This window comes from Brassica oleracea, chromosome C3 (assembly GCF_000695525.1).
Source record: "Brassica oleracea var. oleracea cultivar TO1000 chromosome C3, BOL, whole genome shotgun sequence".
NCBI lineage: Eukaryota > Viridiplantae > Streptophyta > Magnoliopsida > Brassicales > Brassicaceae > Brassica > Brassica oleracea.
In genome coordinates this window covers 58023671-58032301 of record NC_027750.1, presented here as the reverse complement: position 1 = coordinate 58032301, position 8631 = coordinate 58023671, and positions in this window count along the sequence as shown.

Below are 8631 nucleotides of genomic sequence, written 5' to 3'. Positions count from 1 at the left end.
TTTTTATTATCAAAATTTTGAGCTTTGATTTTAATTATAGATTTGATTATTTTATTAGATGGTAGAAACATTTTTTATTTTTGTTCTTTTATTTAAACTTATAATATTTTTTAATAAATGAATGTGTTGACAACAAGACTCTAAAATTCATATAATATGATCCCAAAATAAAGAATTATGTTTTTTGGTATAAAACCGAATAAACCGAAAACCGACGGTATATAAACCGAACCGAACCAAAGTAAATATGGATTTAGAATGGTAGTTATATTTTACTAACCGAAATACCAAAAAACCGAAAAAACCGAACCGAAACCGAACCGATATCCGGATTGAACACCCCTAAACAAAAGCCATAAATTATGTAGATAAATATTTTGTTTTAGTGTCGTTGTTGTCTTACAAATAAATTTAAATCCATATGTAATAAGTTAAACAGAAAAATATAATTTGTAACAATTTTTTATGTTCGGTTGTGTAACATAATAAATATAGTAAACAATATCGATCTTGGTATAATTAGGATTTGGAACAAACCCGATATTTGATAATTTAGGTATATTTGTTAATTGACTTATTTTATACAAGTATTAAAAATTTGGACTTATATTCAACTTGTTAAAACGAGTACTTACTTACCATACAATAATAGTTACATATTACTTGTCCCACTCTATTATTTGTTAATTTCGAGTATTTGTGACTTAGTTACAAGTATTTATTAATTACTTGAAAATATTTTCAAATATTTAATAGTTACTTACTAAATAATAATATATTATAAAATACACCAAAATTTATTTTGTTTACTCTATTAGAGAGACACATGAATTACTTTAAACGAGATACTAGATTGTGTATAAACGAAAATATTTCATTTATTTTTATATAAACATTTTGTTTTCAATTCTAAATTGGTATATATTATAATATATATGTGTCTATCAATTTTTAAAACATAATAAGTTTACGGTATATTTTTTTCATTGAATAGATTGTTTCAAACTTTCACATGTATTTGTATCTTCTTCTATATATATTTCTTGGATTATTATTTCATTATTAAAATCATAACTATATATATAAAGATTAGCAAAATATTGTTTTATTTTCATATTCAAAAATTTTGTAACATTTCACAAATTTAGAAAGTTTTTAAAAAATTAAACGTTTCGCTTCATAGATTTATATTATCGAGTAAATAATTAAAATTTTAGTTTTTGTTTAATTTTTAAAATAAACTATATAGTTTAAAATTTATTTTCATTGGTTTAAGATTAATCATTGTTAGATAATATGATTTTTGTTATTTAAGAAAAAAACTTTAGAATTTTAAAAGTTAACATCGGCAAATATTTAAATAATTAACATATGGAGATATAATATTACAACATTAAATTATATCTATTTAATTTATAATATCTATAAATCCAATGGATCATCTATTGTTTAAATCCAATTATTGATAGTCCAGTAAAAATTTCTCGTAGGCCCAAAATTTAAATGATAAGATTAGAGATTAAATATAACATGATTTTCTATGAATATGTCCATTGGGTCCATTTTTTAAAAAACACACATGAATCAAAGTTGTATCTTCTGTTTTAATATATAAGATATGCACATATTTATTTTGTTTGCTTTCTTCTGCGCAGTCAAACTATTGCGCCATAAACCACATTTTAGCTTCATCTTTAGCTTTTAAGAGAATCTCATTGGCTTGGTAGCCTTTTCCTTCAAAGCATAAACCATTTATGTTTTTCCACAAGAACAATATAATCAAAGAAAGTATTCTTATGATCTCATGTGGTACTGTTTTCATTCTAGTCAAACTACTAATGTAATAATAATAGTCCATTAAGACTAAAACCTTATCAAAACCTGAGAGGGGAGACGGGATGCAAGAAAGAGACCAAACCTCTCTTGCTAATATGCATGAGAAAATCAAATGATTGACATCTACAAACTGAAAACAAGTATCAACCTTTAAATCTCTCTTCTAAAGCTCTTCAGAGGCTGAGATAGCATTGCTTAGAACATCTCCAAAATAAACTCTCTAAATATAGAGTTTATTGCTCTAAAAAAAAATTCAAAACTTCAATGAAACTCAAATATAGAGTTTCAATTTTCAAAACTTCAAATTTGAAGTTTCATCTTTTTATTTGCATTTTGGTCCTTACAATTATACATCATATTTATAATTCTTAAATACTTGTTTGTTTATTTTTTTAATACTTAAAACTTTTATACCTCATAAATATTTCAAATTTGTTTTATAAATTTAAGTTTTACAAATGAAATTAAATAAAAATTTTAAAAAAAGATTTATAATATTTTTAAACTAGAATTAAACAACAAGAATATTACAAAAAAACCATAATAAAAACTTATTAAAAAGACACATGAAGACATAATTATTACTCAAATTTAAATATTATAACAACACTAATAGTCTGGTAAATTTGCTCCAGAACCTCCCAAATCTCCAAAATATTGCCCAAACAAATTTTGTGTAACCGAAGATGATTGTTGTTGTTGCTCTTGACGCCTTTTTCGTACGATTCTTTCTTGTTCAGATCGAATGTATTCACGAATATTAACATCATCGATAGAAGATAAGTTTTTTAGCAATATTTTATTTTCCTCTTTTACTTCTTTAAAAGCTAACTTTTTTGTTTCATTTTGCTGTCGTAATTCAATCATCTCATGACTTTTTTCCCTCCTTGTTGTACTTTCGTTTAAAAGATCAAGGATTTTTTCGTTTGATGATATCAAACTATCAGCGGGTATATTATGAGGATATCCGATTTCAACAATTTTTGGCTCGTAATCTACAAATAAAAAATAAAGAGAATTATTTCTTACTTCGAAATGCACTAGTTGATCATATATGGGAGCATTACGGAAATAATTTTATGGAATAATGTAGTAGTTGCTTGCAGTTTAATATTTAATTATGTACTTTTATTTATAATTTTATATTTTAGTGTAAGATTTTTTTAATTAATATTTCTGTAATATTTATATATATGTACTAGTTATTTATAGAAGTTTTATGAATTTACATCAACTATGACAAATATAAGGACCATAATGTAAAATATAAATAATTTTGAAGTTAGGTTTGAAGTTTTACTCTTGGAGAAGAACACATTGAAACTTCAAATATAGAGTTTTGAAAATTTCAAAATAGAGTTCCTTTTTGGAGATGCTCTTAGAGTTCGCCACATGAACGCTTTAATTTTTGGTGATGTCTACACTTTCCAAACAGATTCTTTCAGCCCATTGGTAGATGGTTGAGCCGCGCTTCAATTTCACATCTGTGTGGATCCCGTGGTCTGCTATCCAATAACCAAACTTCACTGAGTACAACTCATTTCTGTTGTGAATTCATATGCAAAAATTATCATGGTTCACAACCGGTTTTAACTTATGATATTTTGAATGTCTTCCAGATAGAAGAGTTCTTTTAAAATGTCCATGTTCCACGAGTAATCTACCGGGTCAATGAGGTCACTGACTTTAAGATCAATGTTCACCAGAAATCCAGAATATTTATCATCAATGGCCTCCGCACCGATATTCCTGCACAAATCCATGAATCCACCCAAATCAAAATAGACTCTCCATTCCATATTTTCTTTCTCATACATTGAATCAATAGTTATTTTCAAAACTGTTTCCTTATCCATGCATGCGATGGTCTTGGTACTATCTTAGCATTCTTGTGAACACTTAAGCCGAGAGAGATTTTGGCTGGTCAACTATTCTCCAAGCTTGTTTCTCAAGGAAAGCTTGATTAAACTGATGAATATCCTCTAATGTCAAGCCTTCTTGCTCCTTTATTAGATACAACTTTGTCCAACTTAACCAAAACTTCGTCCTTTCTTGGTCTCATCTTAGCATTCAGAAATCCTCATTGTTGAAGTATCTTCTTGTGACCACTTTAGCCGAGAGAGATTTTAGCTGGTCAACTATTCTCCAAGCCTTTTCCTCAAGAAGAGCTTGATTAAACTGAAAAATTATCCTCTAGTGTCAAGCTTTCTTGCTCCTTTATTAGACAAAGCTTTGTCCAACTCAACCAAAGAATCTTCCTTTTATGTTCTATGGATTTCACAATAAATTCACCACTGTTTTTGTCAAGTTTTTGCAAGATTTCTTAGCACAGCTTAAAAAATGACATGATATATACATACATGACCATGGCAACCGCTTTCAAAAGTGTCTATTTACTACCATATGACAACTTTCTAGTAAACTAATTTGAAAATCCACTGTTTAATCTATCATAAATGAAAACCCACTGAAAATTATTATACAGATATAATTTTTCTTTTTTGACAGAAATAATACATATAGTATTTATATCTTCTTAGACTATGTACAATGAAAATTTTATTCAACACTCTATTATATAATTTTGATACTCCACATCATCATTTCTTTCTTTTCCACATATTAATTCAATATTTTTTCAATATTCTATTCTACAACAATTTTGTTTAAAAGTTTTTGACATTAAAACCCACCATTTTATTTTACATTTTTTTTAATAAAATAAATATTTTTATATGTCCAAATCAAATGAACCAAGTGTTTATTTGTAGAGCATAAAAAATCATAAATTTTAGTATAGTTTTCTTTTACAAAAGTATAATTTAATAAAAAAATATTTGATCATATGCTCTACTAGAACCATACCGGATATCTGTGCTGGAGACCAAATACTTTACTAGAACTAAACGTCTGTCACGTTTAACTTCTCGCTTAATATGAGATATTGTCCGCTATGGGGTTAATCTCTCACAGATTTGATCTTGAGAATTTCTCTTCAAAAAACATCATATTGAGTGAAGTTGGACAATACTATATATCAGAGTTTACTCTGTCTAATATATGATGTGGACTTTGATTGCCAATTTCTTCTTACAACAATGAATGGTATCTAACTTATATGTTTGTAACTTTGTTTAGGATAATAAATATAATTTTTACAATGGTATCTAACTTATAATCTGTAATGTTGTGTAAGATAATAAATAATATACTCCCTCTTTCTTCTGTTCCTGAAAGTAAGATTTTCTAGAGTATGCACGCTTATTAAGAATTTAATAAATATTTATAATTTAATTTATTTTTTAATTTATTATATACTTTCTAATAACTTTCCACCAATGAAATTTAATCAATTCAAATATTCTCAATTAATGTTCCTCAAAAGTATAAAAAAGTATCTTAACAATATAGAAAATCTATCTTTGTGGAACAAGAAAAAAATCTAAAATATCTTACTTTCCGGAACAGATGTAGTAGTATTTAGCTGCCAAAAGAACAAGCAAATAAAAAAGAAAACGAGAAAAGTAAAACTGAACTCCGGCGCGTGTGAGACAGTGGGACAACAAGCCAGTACCGGGTCCTCTACGCCACGCCGGTCCACTGCCTCAAACATCCCACGGTCGATGCTACATCGTAATAAATGAGAGTAATAAACACTATCCTATATGCCTACTATATATACATCTGACATCATTATAACTATTCTGTCTTCGTATATTTAAAATCAACAGCTTTTATTTTTTTACTGTTAAACTTAAAATCAACACTTTCGTTGATCTCTTGAATTCTATGGATATTCTTTCTTTTTTTGAATGATAACAAAAAATATATTACATCGACTAAAAATCATACATTTTATACGATGTAGTTTGAAATCTGAAATGATATAAACTTGATAGCAAGGAATACTGTTTTGATGTTTGAAAATGTCATTTTATATGTGCTTTCAAGCCGCAGATCAAATCTCATAATCTGGACGTACTGAATTATAATTTTTGTTTTTCTTTTTGAAAAGGCACTGAATTATAAATTTCAAACCATTAAATTACATTTTCCCCTTTTGATAGCCAAACCTTTTACGATATTAACCAATATAAAAAAAATATAACATGTGGTACAAACATTTCATATGGAGGAAATTGCAAACTCACAAAAAATAAACCTAATTAGATAAAATAATTTTGAAAGAGTATAAATAAACCAGATCATGTCGGAAAGTATAGCAAAACCCGATACCAAGTGGATTAGGTTTATTTTTTTGGGTGGTTGAGCGAAGCTAGTTAGGTTATGTATTGGATTAGATCATTTTACTCGAGTCAAGTTTGTAATTAACACTTGAATTCCCGAGTTTTCGGGTTGAAAATAAAAGTAAATATTAAAAAAAAAAGTTTTAATTTCTTATCATACAATTAATATTTTAAATTACAAAAAAAAAACCGATACCAAGCATAAACAGATCTCTTATAATTTCATGTACATTACATACAATCGTCTGTGGAGTTAATAAGAAACACACCTTAGTAAGGTTTCATCTTAATAAAATTGAGAAGACATACAAAATTAAGCCTTCCTAAAAAATACATACAGTATACATTAATAAATATATAATACTACTATTAATTTATCTGTTTTCATCTATCACTAGAATAGTGGCATTTTATTCAAAAACAAAAGTGGGCTCTTCCTGATGTACACTTTTTTTTTTAACTTAGTAATTTATTTTCACTCACTGATAAGTCATTTTCCACAAACCAAATACGAGAAAATTAATGATTATAGCGCTCTTTTTTCTTTTGTTTCCTTGAAAAACCGTTTCCATCTTTTGTTTCCTTGAAAAACTGTTTCCATTTAACCTATGTACCAGGCTACCAATTTCCTTTTAAAGCTTATAAGTATATTACATGATAATAGATAGTATACAATACAGTATTTAGAAACCCAATAAAAATATTACTCTATATAATAATGATTCAAGCATATATTCTATAAAATCATTAGAAATTTATTTCTATTAGGCATTACATTTCTATATTGAACTTTAGAGGAATCTTATCATAATTTCTCTTACTAAAATATACATTTTAAGTTAGCTATAAATCTATATATATTTCCACATCATTTCCTTTTTTCACAAAGTTACACCATATCATCCTCTAAAGCTAACCGGAACACGTCATATAACCACTGCATTTAACAAATCAGCTTTCGTTTAAAAAAAAAATCAGTTTTTTTTTCCTTCGAACGGCTATTCTATTACTTAAGCTTGATGTGGTCTGGGGAACCAGACCGGAACAAAACAACCAATGTAATACAATTCCCTATGAAATGATCTGTTTATCTTAGCTAATGAATCAGACGATACATTTTCCGAACGAAGAATAAAAACAATCGAGAATTACGTGAATTTGATCTTTGACTTCATAAAAAAAAAGGTTCCATAGCCTGATTTAGAATAGTATTTACAATTTTAACCATGTACTACAAGAAAACATCGTAATTCTGACAGACATTCTGACGGAAAATGAGATCCTCGGAATATTCCGACGAATTTTCTCGGAATATACCGATGAAATACCGAGGAAGGCATATTCCTCGGAAAACACCGACGAATATCCGATGATATATTATAGCCGTTGGAGAGCCGTTGGGGATTTTAACAATTCCGAGGAAATTCCGAGGAAAGAGCCGTTGCCGTCGGTATTCCGTCGGAATTTCCTCAGTACTGTCGGCAGCATTTCATCTATAAATACCCGCACCCCCCAACCTCTTCATTCACTCTATTTCTTCATCCTCTCACATACTATATTTACACACGAATTTGATTAAAAAAGCATGTCTTCTTCAAATTATTATCGTTCTTGGATCGATCGACCTCATTTGGATCCGAACACGAGATTGCTTACGGAAGAATAACAACGAGGTATAACCGAATTCATGGGGTTAGTTCAACGACAACCGGAAGCAGAAACTGGTATGTTAAGATGTCTTTGCTCTAATTGTAAAAATAGAAAGGTTATTAAAGAGTGGGATGTTTGGACTCATCTATATTTGAGTGGGTTTACACGAAGTTACAAAATTTGGTATCATCATGGAGAAACTGATTATGAATATGGTAGTACTAGCGAACCTCAACCTGCGGTTAGGTTAGAAGAACCAATTAGAATGGATGTAGATTATAGTGTAGTACTGAGCAGATGGTAAATGATCATTTTAGAGGGGAAGATTTACCCAATGCAGAAGCTATGAGATTTTATGATATGTTGGATGCTGGAAAGCAACCCTTGTACGAAGGTTGCAGAGATGGTCATGCAGCTTTATCATCTGCAACAAGACTGATGGACATTAAAACAGATTATAATTTGGCTGAAGACTGTGTGGATGCGATTGCTGATTTTGTAAAAGGTATTTTGTAAAAGGTATTCTACCGCAAGAGCGATCGTGGCGGGAAGGACATGTACAAGCACAATTTGGGTGCCCAGACTATTGCCACTCTGGGGGATCGCTTGGTAAGTTCAATCTTTTTTTTTAATTATTTAAGTATTTTTATTTTATTTTTTATGCATTTCTTCTAATTTCTAATGTTTGTTTAACTTTTGTTTTTTTTCAAGGCGGATCAAAATGATGGCGAGCCGGTTGATGATTTCGTCCTAATGAAGACGGCACATACCAATAAGCACACCGGGGAGATTGATGATGGTGTTGTGAGGGATGTGCTCAGCCTGATCGAAACTCAGAAGGAAGACGAAGAGACCCGTCTATCTCAGCTTCAAACCGACCTGGACGCCACTTCGACGG